This window comes from Zootoca vivipara, chromosome 2 (genome assembly GCF_965207765.1).
Source record: "Zootoca vivipara chromosome 2, rZooViv2.hap1.1, whole genome shotgun sequence".
NCBI lineage: Eukaryota > Metazoa > Chordata > Lepidosauria > Squamata > Lacertidae > Zootoca > Zootoca vivipara.
The window spans coordinates 87,817,054-87,833,902 of NC_142584.1; positions in this window are offsets into that span (position 1 = coordinate 87,817,054).

Here is a 16,849-nt window from a genome sequence, read left to right on the forward strand (position 1 = left end):
CAATGTATACTAGACCCACTTTTTAAAAGCAATGTGGAATGAAGTTGCTTCTGGGGCTCCTCTGATTAGGGGCCCTGAAGTTTAAGCTTCATTACTTTCTGAATGGGGGTAAAAAGCAGAGACATCACCTTGCCGACAAAGGTCCGTATAGTTAAAGCTATGGTTTTCCCAGTAGTGATGTATGGAAGTGAGAGCTGGACCATAAAGAAGGCTGATCGCCGAAGAATTGATGCTTTTGAATTATGGTGCTGGAGGAGACTCTTGAGAGTCCCATGGACTGCAAGAAGCTCAAACCTATCCATTCTGAAGGAAATCAGCCGAGTGCTCACTGGAAGGACAGATCGTGAAGCTGAGGCTCCAATACTTTGGCCACCTCATGAGAAGAGAAGACTCCATGGAAAAGACCCTGATGTTGGGAAAGATGGAGGGCACAAGGAGAAGGGGACGACAGAGGATGAGATGGTTGGATAGTGTTCTCAAAGCCACCAACATGAGTCTGACCAAACTGCAGGAGGCAGTGGAAGACCGGAGTGCCTAGCGTGCTCTGGTCCATGGGGTCACGAAGAGTCGGACACGACTAAATGACGAAACAACAACAACTTTCTGAATGAAGTCGAATTTGAGTAGGACTTGGACACAATCCTGTATTTCCATTCCTCTGACACCCATTCCACAAAGCCAGTTTGGGAGGATGCCTGTACCTGAATACAATAACAGCATTCCGTCTTCCTCTCACCTGGATAATTGAGGGGGGAAATGGATAAAGCAGCTGTGATCATTATCTGTTCCTAAGGATTCGCTGTCTGAATTCTTTAAAGGCATTTGCCTTTTCTGTAGGGATCTAGATAGAAGTTCTCAAAACTCCAAGTCAAAACAGAAGAGGCCACCATCATGGACTGAGCCCAGTGGTGGCCTCTCAGATGCTTGAACACTTCCAGTTTCTACCCCCATTTTCTTCAGTTGCAGGCAAGCAGGGAAAACAAAAGCTTTAGCCATGGCTAGTTGGCTCTGTCCATTTCGGTGCGTTACACATTTTTCAAAAGTGAGATGCAGAATTTTCTCCTAGCTCTAAACGATCCTTTCCCTCCATCCAGGCAGGGTCCAGAAATTAGATAAGTGTGGTGCAGATCAAAGAGATGAGCCATCCTCCTGGGTAAGTTGCTCGTGGCAGGAGAAACCAGCCAAATTCTCTGAGCAGCAGCGGGAATATAAAACAGGGGGAAAAAACTTTTTATTTGTGGATGTGCTAGCAAGTACAGCTAACCTGCAATTATGGGGAAACAATTGGCTGGATTTTCAGCCCCCCCCCCCCCCCCGAAGAAATACAGCAATCACATTTAAAGTAATTACTTTTTCTGATGTGTGCATCAGAAAAAAGTGTTTTAGCAGCAAATACCTAAATAAATGTCATAAGTGGAGACTATCAATATTGCACTATTACCATTTCAGTATAAGTACCAAAGAGATTGCAGAGCTATTACCCAGTGCCTTTTTAATCAAATATTATTATTATTATTTAAAAAAACTCATCAGTTCTGATGATTCGGCTGTAGCCAGGCTGCCTGCAGATCCAGGAGCTCCTAATTTGCCACTAGAGGGCATCAAGGCCCCAGCAAATAATAGTACCCAACGTAGAGATATCCATCGAGTTTGCAATACACCACCCAGGATAAAAAAGCCCTCTGCTTCATTTAAAACATGTTATTTTCTCTAACGTTTTCATAGGGACACTCTTGAATAGCCCACATATTCTGAGACAGTGTGTGAAGCTCCTCCTGCAATTGTAGACATAATTAAAGGTTCTTCTTTGTCTGGTATATGCTGAATTCATTCACTTCGAATGCCCCCTTTTAAAAAGCATAGAGGGTGTCTGTTTTTTCCTCCCCTTAAACATGCATTCCAGAAATGCAGTTTCCTTGTAATATTATTATATCAACAGCTCAAGATCAGCCTCCCCAGCTGCTAAAGGTAAACTGGCAGGCTGCATACCATGTCATTACTTTAGCGCTCTTTCTCATAGAACCTCATGCCCATTTGCCCATCTAGGCCAATATTGGCAGTTCCAACCAGAAGTGGCTTTCCAGGTTTTCAGGAAGAGGTCTTTCCCATCACCTGTGCCACCCAAACCTGAGATCCTTCAGGATGAGCAAATTTGGAAGAGTCAGATATTGTGCTGTCCCAACCGGAGCTCAGCTAGAGCTACACCAGAGTAATTCTGACTGAGCAGGGGTTTAATCAAAATAAGGAAATGGATAGAAGTTCAATGTCACACCATTGTTCTGTCTGGGGGCTGGGACGCCATATCCTGACTTGTAAGAATCTGAACTTATGATACGGTTTATCTTTGTAGATCATGGCAGATTGACATAACTCTTAGTATGGCATGATATCCTCCGTGAAGAGCTTTGGTGACCCGGGAACTTCCAGCCTTCTGAAAGGCACTGAGGCTTATCCTGAGTTCATCCACATCTGACCTAAAAAATTAGCACATGTAAATTTAGTTGCTGAGTACAGGACACTCAACTCCTCAATGGGAGACATCCCCACAATGGTTCAGCCTTACCTGAAGATGCCAGGGATTGAACCTGTGGCATCTTCTGCATGCCAAGCAGATGCTCTACCACTGAGTTATGGTCTTTCCTAAGCCTTTTATTATTATTATTCAAAACGTGGGTGGGTGTATATATGTGCACAATTATACAGTGGTACCTCGGTTTACAAACACAATTGGTTCCGGAAGTCTGTACTTAACCTGAAGCATACTTAACCTGAAGCGGACTTTCCCATTGAAAGTAAAGGAAAGTGGATTAATCTGTTCCAGGCGGGTCCGCGGAGTACTTAAACTGAAGCGTACTTAACCTGAAGCGAACTTTCCCATTGAAAGTAATGGAAAGTGGATTAATCTGTTCCAGACGGGTCCGTGGAGTACTCAACCTGAAGCGTACTTAACCTGAGATATGAGTATAATTGGTTCCGGAAGTGCATACTTAACCTGAAGCATACTTAACCTGAAGCGAACTTTCCCTTTGAAAGTAATGGAAAGTGGATTAATCCATTCCAGACAGGTCCGCGGAGTACTTAAACTGAAAATACTCAAACCGAGGCGTACTTAAACCGAGGTATGACTAAAAGGCCAGGCTGTTTTATTTGCCTCACAAATTCCGTAAATTTCCATACTTGTGTCTCAACTGTTTTCTCAATCTCTTTGTCTGTCTGTCTCTCAGTGTCACTCACAACTGACAAATGACTTTTGATGCTCTTAATGGCTCCGTATGTGAACAGTGAGACAAAAAAAATTAGACGGCTGTCCATTGGTACCACAAGTTTTTATTCTATTTTATTGAACAGCTTGCAGACACAACATCATAAACAGACTGTGGGGGTGATAAAAAAAAAGTGCACTATCTAATCCTTCCCAGGAAATACAGAACTTTATAAATTACAATGTTCGCCTATCAGCTGTATTTCATATTTAAGAGCAAAACTGCCTGCAAGTAAATCCAAGGAAGCATTTATGAATTCATTTCAGTAATACCACTGGCACCAGTCATTGTGGCACCAAAGCACAGAGACGGACCGTATGAATGAAATGTTGATATGCAGTGCGTCTGGAGAAGGGGGAGTGGATATTATACATTAGGAGCTCCCCTTCTTCCTCCATGCTCTGACTCTCTGTGTAATTTCCAGGTTTCCCATGGTCAGGAGCTCCTAATCATGGATATGTTCACATGGCAGAAGCGCAGGGTTGCCCTAGAACTAATTTTTTTGAAGTCATGCAGGCACACAGTGATCAGGTGGGAGATGAGTGAATTCTGTCCTTCCCTTGCTTGCATGGCTGTGTCTCTCTTGACACCTATCTGCCATACTTTGATTATTCAAACCTCCAGGAAACACTGAAAAGTTGAAGCAAAAACCCTGGGCAGAAAGTCTCTGAAATCTGATGTACCAGTGAGCTTTTTTATTCCTGTGCTGTTGTTAAGATCCTTTTTTCACCATTATTGCTAGATATGTTTATTCCCAGGCGTCAGCAACGTTTTCTGCCCATGGGCTGGAGGATTACCACGGACATGGGCCACACAGGCGCAGAAGCGATTTCCGGTGCCGCGTTGCCCATGTCCGGAACACCGGAAATGGTTTCTGCGCATGTCCGCGGCTGCGCAGAAGCGATTTCCGGTGCTGGCTGCCCATTTCCAAAATGTCCACAGCGCCAGAAATCGCTTCTACTGCTGCATAGACACGATTTCCAGCATCACTCGGCGAGTCCCCTGCCGCATTGCGCCTGTTTACCGCAGCGCACGGGGGGCTTGCCGAGCAGGTGGCTCGGTTCACAGGCAGCCCGTTGGCCGGAAAAACGGCCTCCATGGGCCATATCCGGCCCATGGGCCGGAGGTTGCTGATGCCTGGTTTATACCAGATTACAGCTAGGAAGAAGGCACCACCTTTATTTTATCACCAGTCTTAGGCAGTGGATAGGAATTGGGCCTTCTTGACTGTTTAGCTCATCAGGACTTTTGGAATGACTTTGATATATAGTGGGAGCAAAATAAGGGAGGGGGAATCCACGGTTAAAGATCTCCTGGATTTTCAGAATTAAGGAAAGGCAGACTGATAAAGTCAAACGTTCCAGAGTGTCAGATTCAATGAGGCTGCAATACATGATAATACTAGAAATCAATTGGTGTGCCTGATCTGTTTGAGAGCTTGACTCAACCATTCTCATGGGCTGATGTTAAAACATGGGTCACCTACCTTTTTTGACCTGCAAACATATTTGCAAACTGGAGAAACTACAATGGGCATGACATACAGTCTATAACCAAGCACACATGACAATCTAGTCTATCAGCTACAATATGATGCCTCTTTCAAGGCAAATGTCATTGGGAATATGGATGGGTACCCTGTGGGCACTGGGGAAGGCCTCTTTTGGTTCATGTGCACTCTTTGGATTCTTTCCATTAGGATATACACTATATAGGCAAATATATGTCATCTAGCTATTCACCTATCATCTCTCTTCCCTTTTCTTTTATTTTAAATTTTTCATTTATTTATACTTTTCAGATTTATACATTTCATTAGTTTTACAATCCTTTTAAGATTTCCAATATGACTTCCTTTCCCCTTTTTCTGTGGTACCATAAATTTGTTTTTAATCTCTTCTGCATATCCAAATTCATTCAGTTTACTCATTTTTTATCTACTTTAAATATATACTCTTATAAAACTGCAGGTTATTACAATAATCCTGCCAATGTTTTTATCTGTTTACAATTTTTATGTACATGCTCAATAAACCATTTCCATTCTTTTATAAAAAGCTTGTTGTCTTGATTTCTTATTTTCCCAGTAAGTTTATAGGTAGTACTGCCCCTATAATTCCCAAAAGAAAAGCTTCTGGTTTCTTTTTTAACAAAAGTTACTCTAAACACCTTTTACAATTCATTATACATCATTTCCCAGTAATTTTTGACCTTAACCTCCCAATAAGTTTTAACCTTAACCTTAACTAAGACATACGATAAAAAGTACCCTTTTCCTCCTTATACATTTCCAACACTGATTTGATTTAGATTTATACTTTTTTGCCAATTTACTTAATAATAATAATAATTTATTATTTATACCCCGCCCATCTGGCCGGGTTCCCCCAGCCACTCTGGGCGGCTTCCAAAAAAACAGAAATTCTAAAATACTTGGTGTTAAATACCACTGATATATCATCTGCCATCTCTCTTCCAACCACAATCCTTGAAATACTATTCAACCCATTTTTTCCTATACAGTGGTACCTCTACTTACGAATTTAATGTGTTCTGAACGCACATTCGTAAGTAGAAAAAAATTGCAAGTTGAATCCCATAGGAATGCGCTGGGAGAAAAAAATCCGTAAGTCAAAGCAACCCCATCTAAAAATTCGTAAGCAGAAAAAATCCTATCTAAACTGCATCCAAGATGGCGGACAGAGCTCCGTTCGTAAGTAGAAACATTCGTAAGTAGAGTTATTTGTAAGTAGAGGTACCACTGTATTTCTCTGAACCCTCCTTGTACAGTACCTTATATATTGTTTTTCACTTCTACAGTAAGCTGTTCATTTTCCCTTCAGTTGGTTTTTACCAGTTCTGTGGTCAGGCTGCATTCTTGTGCTGTGACTCTGGCCTCCCTAATAATGGGCCTAGCAGAAATCCCACCTCATGGGCTAGCTGCTAGCTGCAGTTTACAGTGCATAACTAGAGCCAAGTTAAATGTTAGCTAGATACATTCCAGGTACAAGAGATCCCAATTCTTACTGGGAAGGCAGCATTAGGAGAGGGGAGGCTTATTTCTTTATACCCCCATCAGTACTGCAATCTAGATTGCCCCACTTCATGTGGCTATGAGCTTTGGAACTTAAAAAACAACCCTCCACATCAGTGTGAATGGCTTTCCCCCCTACGGCTCTCAGCCAATCGCAGTGGGACAGTGAGGTGGGAAGCCTCCTTTCCCTGCACACGGTCTTCTCAGCAAGAACTGAGCTCCCCCGTGCCTACAATTACTTAAGGAAAAACAAGATACATAGCTGCATGCTGTGTAATAAAGCAAATGTCTAACTCGCCCCTCAGAGGCTGCATTGAAGGACGAGAAAGGTGACTAAGAATTACTACTCAGCAAACAAATACAATAGGCTGAGGCTTACATAGGTATTCACAACATAAATGACAGCATCTAGGGTGACATTTGAAGCAGACTGACAATTCATATCCATTAGCAGCGGATCAATAACTGTGCAACTTCCCTTGTCTCCCAGTAGAGCTTCACTGCTGCAAATACTGTAGATAAAAGAGGGGCTCAGTGAGTTCCCTCTGTGCATGAGTGGCAAGGAGCTGCCTTGATTTTGTTGGTGCTGAGTAAACGGCAATACACAAAAGTCAGCTGCGCTCCATCTGAAATCAGTGGAGCTTAAGCCTTTAAAACTATGCACTTCAATTCCATTGATTTCAATTGAAATCAATGGATTTGAAGTGCATGCAGAAGCAGACCCCTACTGCAACCAATCGCAACTCACAGGCGCCAGCTTATCACTTTAAGCTTCACATACACCCTAGAAGTCTCTGCTTTTCTTCTCAGTACATGTACTCAGAGCTGGCCCCTGGAGCAGAGAAGGCAAGCAGCAATGCCTCGAGGAATGCCCATTCTCACCAAGTTTGGCATGAGGGTAGCGCTCCTGTGGCACTGCCACTCTGCTATCTGGGCTGGAGAAGATGAGTGGCGATGCCTTGAGGAGTGCCCTGGTTCTCGCTGAATTTGGTGAGAGGGGGGAGTGCAGCAACTGCGGAAATGAGGGGGCAGAGCATGGTGCGAGAGAGGGGCTGGGAGCAGCTCCTTCCCATCTTGCCTCAGGTGGAAGAACAGGATGGGACGCCCCTGCTTGTACTGAACTATGGCTTCTGTGGTTGTCCATAGTAATGAATGAACTCTCCCGCTGGCTTGATTTGCTATTGGATCATACTTCCAGGGGAAAAGCTGAGGGATCTTTCCTTGATGCCCTTCTCTAGTCACTAAAATAATCCAAAGATTGCACTCTGAAGTAAACCATCATGCACAAATAATAAGTATACAAACTAGAGATAGTTTCAGTGGTTGTTCACCAATTCTGAAGCTTTTTCCTCAAGGTTCTTGAGATTCCCCAGATCATTTCAGTTCTAGGGGAAAACAGTGTCCGGGTATTTCTGATTTTAGAAGTGCACGTTTACATATGAGACCCTACCTGCCCGCAGACTGTCTTGCCAGAGTGGTGCATGCTCTAGTTATCTCCCACGTGGACTACTGCAGCATGCTCTACATGGGGCTACCTTTGAAGGTGACCCAGAAACTGCAACTAATCCAGAATGCAGCAGCTAGACTGATGACTGGGAGTGGCCTCCAAGACTGGTCTTGAAAGATCTACATTGGCTCCCAGTATGTTTCCAAGCACAATTTAAAGTGTTGGTGCTGACCTTTAAAGCCCTAAACAGCCTTGGCCCAGAAGACATGAAGGAGTGTCTCCACCCAATCATTCTGCCCGGACACTGAGATCCAGCGCCGAGGGCCTTCTGGCAGTTCCCTCACTGCAAGAAGTGAAGTTAAAGGGAAGCAGGCAGAGGGCCTTCTCAGTAGTGGCACCCACCCTGTGTAACGCCCTCCCATCAGATGTCAAGGGAACAAACAACTATCTGACTTTTAGAAGACATCTGAAGGCAGTCCTATTTAGGGAAGCTTTTAATGTTTGAAGTTTTATTCTGCTTTTAATGTTCTGTTGAAAGCTGCCCAGAGTGGCTGGGGAAACCCAGTCAGATGGGCGAGGTAGAAATGAAGAAGAAGAAGAAGAAGAAGAAGAAGAAGAAGAAGAAGAAGAAGAAGAAGAAGAAGAAGAAGAAATAATAATGCAGTTGGTGCAATCCAATGCAATGTTGGGTGCTTAAGCACAGTGCTTTCAGTTGACCTTGACTCTGCATCACTCTGAGCTGGAGAGCAGCCGGAATATTTCCAGAAGTGCCTTTTTTAATTAAAGAAAGAAAGACTAGTATATAAAGGAAAATAAGCACTTGCTACTTGTGAGCTCACAATCTAAATGAAAAAAATGAAACAAAGGGAAGAGGAGAGCTTCACATTTGCTAGATTAAATTAAAAGGAATGTAAAAACGAATTAGAAAAAGTATGCAACAGGTAACCTGAAGATAAAATAAGAACATTAGGAGGGAGAATAGATGCAGATTTCTTTCTTCTTCATGTATTGGGGTGGGGGCAGTTATGCACTGTGAATCTGTGCGAATAAGCAGTAGCATTGTCAATAATACTGTGCTGAATGTTCATGCTACAGGGAAATTAGGCTTTCTTGAGCCCCCACCCCCTGAAATGATACAAGGTTTTTGATGAGGTATTGCATCTTGTGTCATCCTGCTGATTAGCTAGTAATGTTGTTTCATAACTGATAATAATCCAAGCTGAGCCTGACAATCTGATGTGATTATTATTAATAACCGAAGGACCTAATTACCAGACAACCTCTCCTGGGGGAAAAATCCCTTTTAAACCCATAATATGGCAATCAATTATGCCCTGAGCATCTGAACAAAATCTGGCAGCTGACCCAATGGGAAATATTAGCATGCCTGTACTGTCTTTCTCGCTCAAACTATCTCTTCCCAAGGCCAAATAGGTATCTTACGCTGGACTCCTGTGTACACATTCCTTAAAGCACTATCCTCTAGGCTGCAATCAGGAGTGGAGAAAGGAGATATGGTGAGATCCTCACCCTTTTCCTCAACTGCTACCCATTTTTTTGACCTCTCAAAAGCCTGGTGTGGCTTTTCTCACTGTACCTTTTCCACAGGGATGGGGAGAATAGCAGCTGGGGAGATTTTAATTGCTGGCAGGGAAAGGCTAAGCCAGTGGCGTCGCAATGGGGGGCAGGGGTGGTGCACCCCGGGTTCCATGTCTGCGGGGGTGACAAGAAGTCACCCCGTGGGGGCTCGCGGGGGCATGAGCCGCCGCATATGGAGGATCTTCCGTTTGTGGCTGCAGCCGTGAGCAGAGGATCCCAGCACCGGTGGCAAACCGGTGCATGTGCAGCATTGCACGCATGCGCTGTACATAGTGATGCTGCACATGCGCTGTATAGCGGTTTTTCACAGGCGCCGCTCCAGCGACGTACGGGCGGTGCCGGGATTCTCTGCTCGCAGCTGTAGCAACAACTGCACATGCGCCCTCCAGTGTTCTACCACCTGTGACTAATTTGGGAGGTGGGTAGGGCTGGGTGGGTCTCTCTTGTTTTTCTAATCTTAAATCCATTCCTCATTTCCACATCAGTTTGCATTTTCTTTCTAAAAGGTCCTCGTGAAAACCCACCAGCATATAGAAGTACATGTAATGTACAAATTGGCCTATAAATTGGGGGGATGGGGGCAGGCTCATAAAACATCCAAACAAAGTGTTATGTGGAAAAATATTCTTTCTTGTATTTAGATGTCTTGTTGGGAAGTTAAGGTTGCTAAGGCTGCAATCCTACACACAGATTATACATTAGGACTCCTGGAGAAAACATGCACAAGATTGCACAATAAAGCTGGGAAATGAATAGCTGATCTCCCAGTGTTTATCCAAACACAAATACTTAAAGACACATTTCCACATACCTGCCAGTGGCAGTGGGTGCTCAAGGTCCCATTGATAGATAAGGCATAGCTGCCAAGTTTTCCCTTTTCTCACGAGGAAGCCTATTCAGCATAAGGGAATTTCCCTTAAAAAAAGGGAGAACTTGGCAGCTATGAGATAAGGTCCATAGTGTGGTAAAACGAGACAGGGCCGTCTTGATGGTGGTGTCCCATTTGTAGAATTCCCTCTCTGGGAAAGGTTGGGTGCCTATCATGCTGACAGTGTTTCAACTTCAACTGAGGACCCTTTTTTTCTGCTTGTGGGATATAGGAGCTGCTCTTGAAAATGGCTTTAAAGCTGCAACTGCAAAAATGTCATGACCAGAATTTTAACTGGGATGGCCCACAGGGCACACATCTCATCAGTTTTTTTAGAAATCTGCACTAACTGCCAGTTTGCTTCCAAGCCTGTTTCAAAGTGCAGTGTAAATTTAAGATTACCTTACTCAGTTCCAATAGAGCCATAGAACTGAAAGCGACTTGGGAAATTATCTGGGTTTATTCAATGAATTGTTATTGTTTGTAAATTATATTTGCACGAGCTTAGCTATGTTGAAAGCCTTTTGTGAAAGCTCTCTACCTTGAAAAGTGGGCAATAGAAATATAAACAAATATATAAGTATCTAATACATCCAACATCAGATTACTGGGCTAATTAGCACACTGCTTTAAATAATAGTGCCCATATACATTCTATAGTCATGAAATGAGACTATATTGGGAGAAGAGAAACATCTTGAAGTGAAGAGACAGCTTGTGGAATACGATCAACATTTAAAGGATGAACACACACAGATCTATATTTACAAGCAATTTCCATTTTATGAAGGAGCAATCAGCAACAATTAAATATGTTTAATGCAGGAGCTTTGTGTAAAGAGTGAGAAAATATATACCAATCAGAATGATCTCCAGATGATAAAACATTTGAGCCCACATCAGAGTTCTCACCTGATGATATTAGGACAGATGGAAAATCTGATGACATCTCTTGGATTCCATTATCTTACAATATAAACTGGCAAATGTTAGGAGGAGCCTGATTAGATACAACAAATATATAGACAACTGGAGACCTGCATCATTTTGTAGATAATTGGTTGGGAGATTCTACCATCTGTGTCAGAGGGTGATGTCATTAGTGGCTCATTGAGAAGAAGCTTCTTGTTTAAAGATCTAGAGCAGGCATCCCCAAAATTGGCCCTCCAGATGTTTTGGCCTACAACTCCCTTGATCCCTAGCTAACAGGACCAGTGGTCAGGGAAGATGGGAATTGTAGTCCAAAACATCTGGAGGGCCAATTTTGGGGATGCCTGATCTAGGGAGGAGGTTACATGAGAAGCAGACTAAAGTAACCCCTTGCCACTAACTAAGGAAAGGATTGTCCCAACCCTTCCATTCCTTTCCTATGTTTACAGCCATCAATCACAAGATTTTTGGAAATGAAATGACCAGAAAAAGCAATTCCTGGGGAAGGGATCTTTAGTGAATGTGGTGCTGAGGTGGGGGGGGGGGAATTGTGGAGTTATGAAGAATGGCAAATGGAAAAAATGGGGGGGGAGGGCAAAACCAAAACATTGGCCAACCTTGCATTTTGCAGAAAGTGAGTGCAAAGCTGATTTCAAAGGTTCAAATGTGTGGGAATCTAGCATCAAGGAAGAAAACATGAGCAGCCAACATTTCCCAAGCTAACACGAGTAGCAGAGTTACAGGTAGGTAGCCGTGTTGGTCTGAGTCGAAACAAAATAAAAAAATCCCTTCAGTAGCACCTTAAAGACCAACTAAGTTTTTATTTTGGTATGAGCTTTCGTGTGCATGCACACTTCAAAACTTGTTGTTGCTTAGTCGTTTAGTCGTGTCCGACTCTTCGTGACCCCATGGACCATAGCACGCCAGGCACTCCTGTCTTGCACTGCCTCCCGCAGTTTGGTCAAACTCATGTTCGTAGCTTCGAGAACACTGTCCAACCATCTTTTCCTCTGTCGTCCCCTTCTCCTAGTGCCCTCAATATTTCCCAACATCAGGGTCTTTTCCAGGGAGTCTTCTCTTCTCATGAGGTGGCCAAAGTATTGGAGCCTCAGCTTCACGATCTGTCCTTCCAGGGAGCACTCAGGGCTGATTTCCTTAAGAATGGATAGGTTTGATCTTCTTGCAGTCTATGGGACTCTCAAGAGTCTCCTCCAGCACCATAATTCAAAAGCATCAATTCTTTGGCGATCAGCCTTCTTTATGGTCCAGCTCTCACTTCCATACATCACTACTGGGAAAACCATAGCTTTAACTATACGGACCTTTGTCGGCAAGGTGATTGTTGGGATTCTGGACAGCAAGGAGTTAAAAAACACTCTCAGGCGTTCTTATTTCTCTGGGTGCTAGCCCACAGCTGTGCGCTGATTGCTAATTGCCGTGTGGTCATAAATCATGCTCTGAAGAGAATGCTCTCTCTCTCTGTCTGTGTGAAGTTTGAGTCGGAGCATGAGAGCAGAAAGTTAGGTGAGAGGAGTGTTAAGAGATAAGAGTGCTGCTAAAATGCAGCTTAGTTCAGTTGGTTTAGATGTATTATGTTAAGCTTCAGTAAATAAAGTTTAAGTTAGTCTTTGAAGCTACAGTGTGCTTGTTTTCTTGAAGACACCAGCAAACTGCTATCTGGTTCCAGTTGCGCAGTAACTCTGCTAGATACAAGAAGAGGATTTTAAACTGGCACAGTGGGAACGTGGCTGGGCACCATTGCAACTTGGCAGCGTGGGTCCACAAGTGTTTTATGACCCACTAATGAACTTTATAGCACCACGATCATAAAAACTTCAACAGTGATGTCTCTGCTTTTTAAGATGCTGTCTAGGTTTGTCATCGCTTTTCTCCCAAGAAGCAGGCGTCTTTTAATTTCGTGACTGCTGTCACCATCTGCAGTGATCAAGGAGCCCAAGAAAGTAAAATCTCTCACTGCCTCCATTTCTTCCCCTTCTATTTGCCAGGAGGTGATGGGACCAGTGGCCATGATCTTGGTTTTTTTTTATGTTGAGCTTCAGACTATATTTTGCGCTCTCCTCTTTCACCCTCATTAAAAGGTTCTTTAATTCCTCCTCGCTTTCTGCCATCAAGGTTGTGTCATCTGCATATCTGAGGTTGTTGATATTTCTTCCGGCAATCTTAATTCCGTCTTGGGTTTCATCTAGTCCAGCCTTTCGCATGATGAATTCTGCATATAAGTTAAATAAGCAGGGAGACAATATACAACCTTGTCGTACTCCTTTCCCAATTTTGAACCAATCAGTTGTTCCATATCCAGTTCTAACTGTAGCTTCTTGTCCCACATAGAGATTTCTCAGGAGACAGATGAGGTGATCAGGCACTCCCATTTCTTTAAGAACTTGCCATAGTTTGCTGTGGTCGACACAGTCAAAGGCTTTTGCATAGTCGATGAAGCAGAAGTAGACGTTTTTCTGGAACTCTCTAGCTTTCTCCATAATCCAGCGCATGTTTGCTATTTGGTCTCTGGTTCCTCTGCCCTTTCGAAATCCAGCTTGCACTTCTGGGAGTTCTCGGTCCACATACTGCCTAAGCCTGCCTTGTAGAATTTTAAGCATAACCTTGCTAGCGTGTGAAATGAGCGCAATTGTGCGGTAGTTGGAGCATTCTTTGGCACTGCCCTTCTTTGGAATTGGGATGTAGACTGATCTTCTCCAATCCTCTGGCCATTGCTGAGTTTTCCAAACTTGCTGGCATATTGGGTGTAGCACCTTAACAGCATCATCTTTTAAATTTTTAAATAGTTCAGCTGGAATATCATCACTTCCACTGGCCTTGTTATTAGCAATGCTTTCTAAGGCCCATTTGACTTCACTCTCCAAGATGTCTGGCTCAAGGTCAGCAACCACACTACCTGGGGTGTACGAGACCTCCATATCTTTCTGGTATAATTCCTCTGTGTATTCTTGCCACCTCTTCTTGATGTCTTCTGCTTCTGTTAGGTCCTTACCACTTTTGTCCTTGATTATGGTAATCTTTGTACAAAATGTTCCTTTCATATCTCCAATTTTCTTGAATTTTCTTTCTTCATATCTCCAATTTTCTTGATCCCCTTCATGGATCAATGCCTTGTCGTGGCGAAGGGGCTTGAATAACTCAGAGAAGCTATGAGCTATGCCATGCAGGGCCACCCAAGATGGACAGGTCATAGTGGAGAGTTTTGACTAAACGTGATCCACCTGGAGAAGGAACTGGCAAGCCACTCCAGTATCCCTGCCAAGAAAACTCCATGGACAAAGACAACTTCAAAACTTAGTCGGTCTTTAAGGTGCTACTGAACGAGTAGCAGATTTAGCAAAGAGCACAGAGCAGAGAAGAAGATTGTGATTGTGATTGAAGAGCCCTGGTAGAATTGTTCCCTCCAGTGAAAAGCTAGACCTGTCATTGGCAAAAGAGTTCGCCCTTCCCTCATCAACATTTTCCTTATATGGCAAGTCTAAGCAGAAAGGATTCCATTTTGGGGTACAAACTATCTGCACAGTTTTGTTTTTTAATCTGAATCTCCAAATTGTCGCTTTGGAGGTCTCTGCTTCAGTTCAGGCTGTTGATGAGATTCCTGTTCAGCTTGGATACCCGAAACTGGGCTGAAGAGGTCTACTTGGATGGCACCACCAAGACCTCACCTGCCAATCATGTTGGCTTGTAAGTCACCTTGAGACTTCAGTAAAATATTATGAATAAGTGAAATAATAAAAAAAGATGATGGGGATGATAACAACAATAGATGAAGCCGCCTGATTCCTAGGCTCTCACATCTAATGGCTGACATTCTGTTGTACCAAGCATTCAAATACTCAGTGCAAATGTGTCAGTAAAGTCACTGCTGGTGTGTGACCAAATCATTGCCTTCCAGTGCAAAGTCCGTCATGGCAAATCTGTTCGGGACACTGATAATCCTAATAGAAGACTTGTTGCTACTGAAATGGAAAGTTCACTTCAGTCAGCCAGAGTGAATCTGAACATCTATAAACACTCACATTTGGACCGCAGGTGCAAAGTCTTTTTCTTTTCTTTTTGAAGAAGTCACCTTTGCAAATGCAAGTGCGAAAAACTTAATTTTCAAATGCAAACAAGATAAGCTGTCAGGTTGCCAACATAGTTATCTAATTTGTTGACGGAGAGATTTCAGGCAAAATTCCTATTTAGTCCCATACACCTGCACTTGTTTGCCATCTGATCAAAATTTGCAATACAGCAACCTCACTAGCAGAGAAAATTGCTTTGTGTTCTGCCAAAGTTTTCACTGATAATTTGGAGCATTACAGTGCTTAGGTTTTCTGATGCCTGAAAGAGTTAGTTTTCAAGCACCCATTGGAGCAATGATGTGTTTCCCCATCTCTCAAATCTCTTAACCCTTTCCCCTCCAGCTATGTGTGGATTATTTCCAGTACACCAGAACAAACAGCTTCCAGGAAGACACAGCAGTAAATGGGTGTATTTCTCCTGCTATTTAATTTACTGAGAAAACAACGTTGATGTAGCAAGTTCGGTTTTTTAAAAAACAAAACAAAACAAAACACTATACATTTTCATCAGATTGGAAAATATAAATTCTGACATTCAGCAGAATGATCAAGTAGCAATTTTAGCTCTCTTTTCTCCTTGGGTATCTTAAAATTAAAATAAATAAATTCCCGGGAAAGGTGGCCACTTCTCCATGCCATGAACTAAAATCTTGGTTCATTTGTTATTTTCCTAAATCCCATCCATTTATCATCACATTGCATCTCATCTCATCTCTTTTTTTTCTTTTTTAGATAAACACAGGTTAAAAGCACTTGCAAATTAAATGTCAAATAAAAATCGCCTGGGAGATTATTTGGTAGTAAAGCAAATTGCAGACACAAATGCATATTTGAAGAAAGACTCTCATACTGAAAGGTATTAATTTTCTATAGAAGGGACACAGTGTTATTTTCTTCTTCTTCTTTCTTTCTTTCTTTCTTTCTTTTAAAAAAGGCAGGATGCACAGTATGAATAGTTTTCTTATATTATCTTAACCCTGTGGCTTAGTTCCACATTTCAATGGAAGGTATGCCACACTTCTCTGATATGAAGAGGGGCTTCATTCTAACGCACAAATAGAAAAATATAGGTTTGAAAGGACCCGGGAAACATCTATGGAATTAAAAAATGGGGAGAAAATAATAACCTAGATCCTTTTCACTGAAAGAACATATTCCTTGAGACTGTAGAATCAAATGATTAGAAGGGAACTCATGGACCACCTTTGCCTAAAAGAGGATGCCCTACCAGACACATCCCTAAAATCACAAGATTAGCAGTGAATACAAGCCCCCCACACCATCTGAATTTACTGTTGATAGGCAGGACAGCTATCTCAGTCTCTAGAGGCCACGGCCAGTTTAAGATATCCAGGCCAGATTGTCATGCCACTGCAGTCTGACCAGTGCAGAAAGGTGTTCAGAGACCCAAATAGTTTTTGGTTAATTTTAGAAGATAGCCACGCCTCCTGTTTTGCTGGGCAAGGTAACCCAGCTCCTTAAGGGTCATTATGGATTATTATTTTTAATTAGCCTTGATGGCATGTGCCTTGAAAGCAATTTAGAAGGCATTGCCATGCTTGGTCCATATGATCCACTATACCGATCATGAGAAAGAATTAACTTCCATGGCAGAGTTCAAGG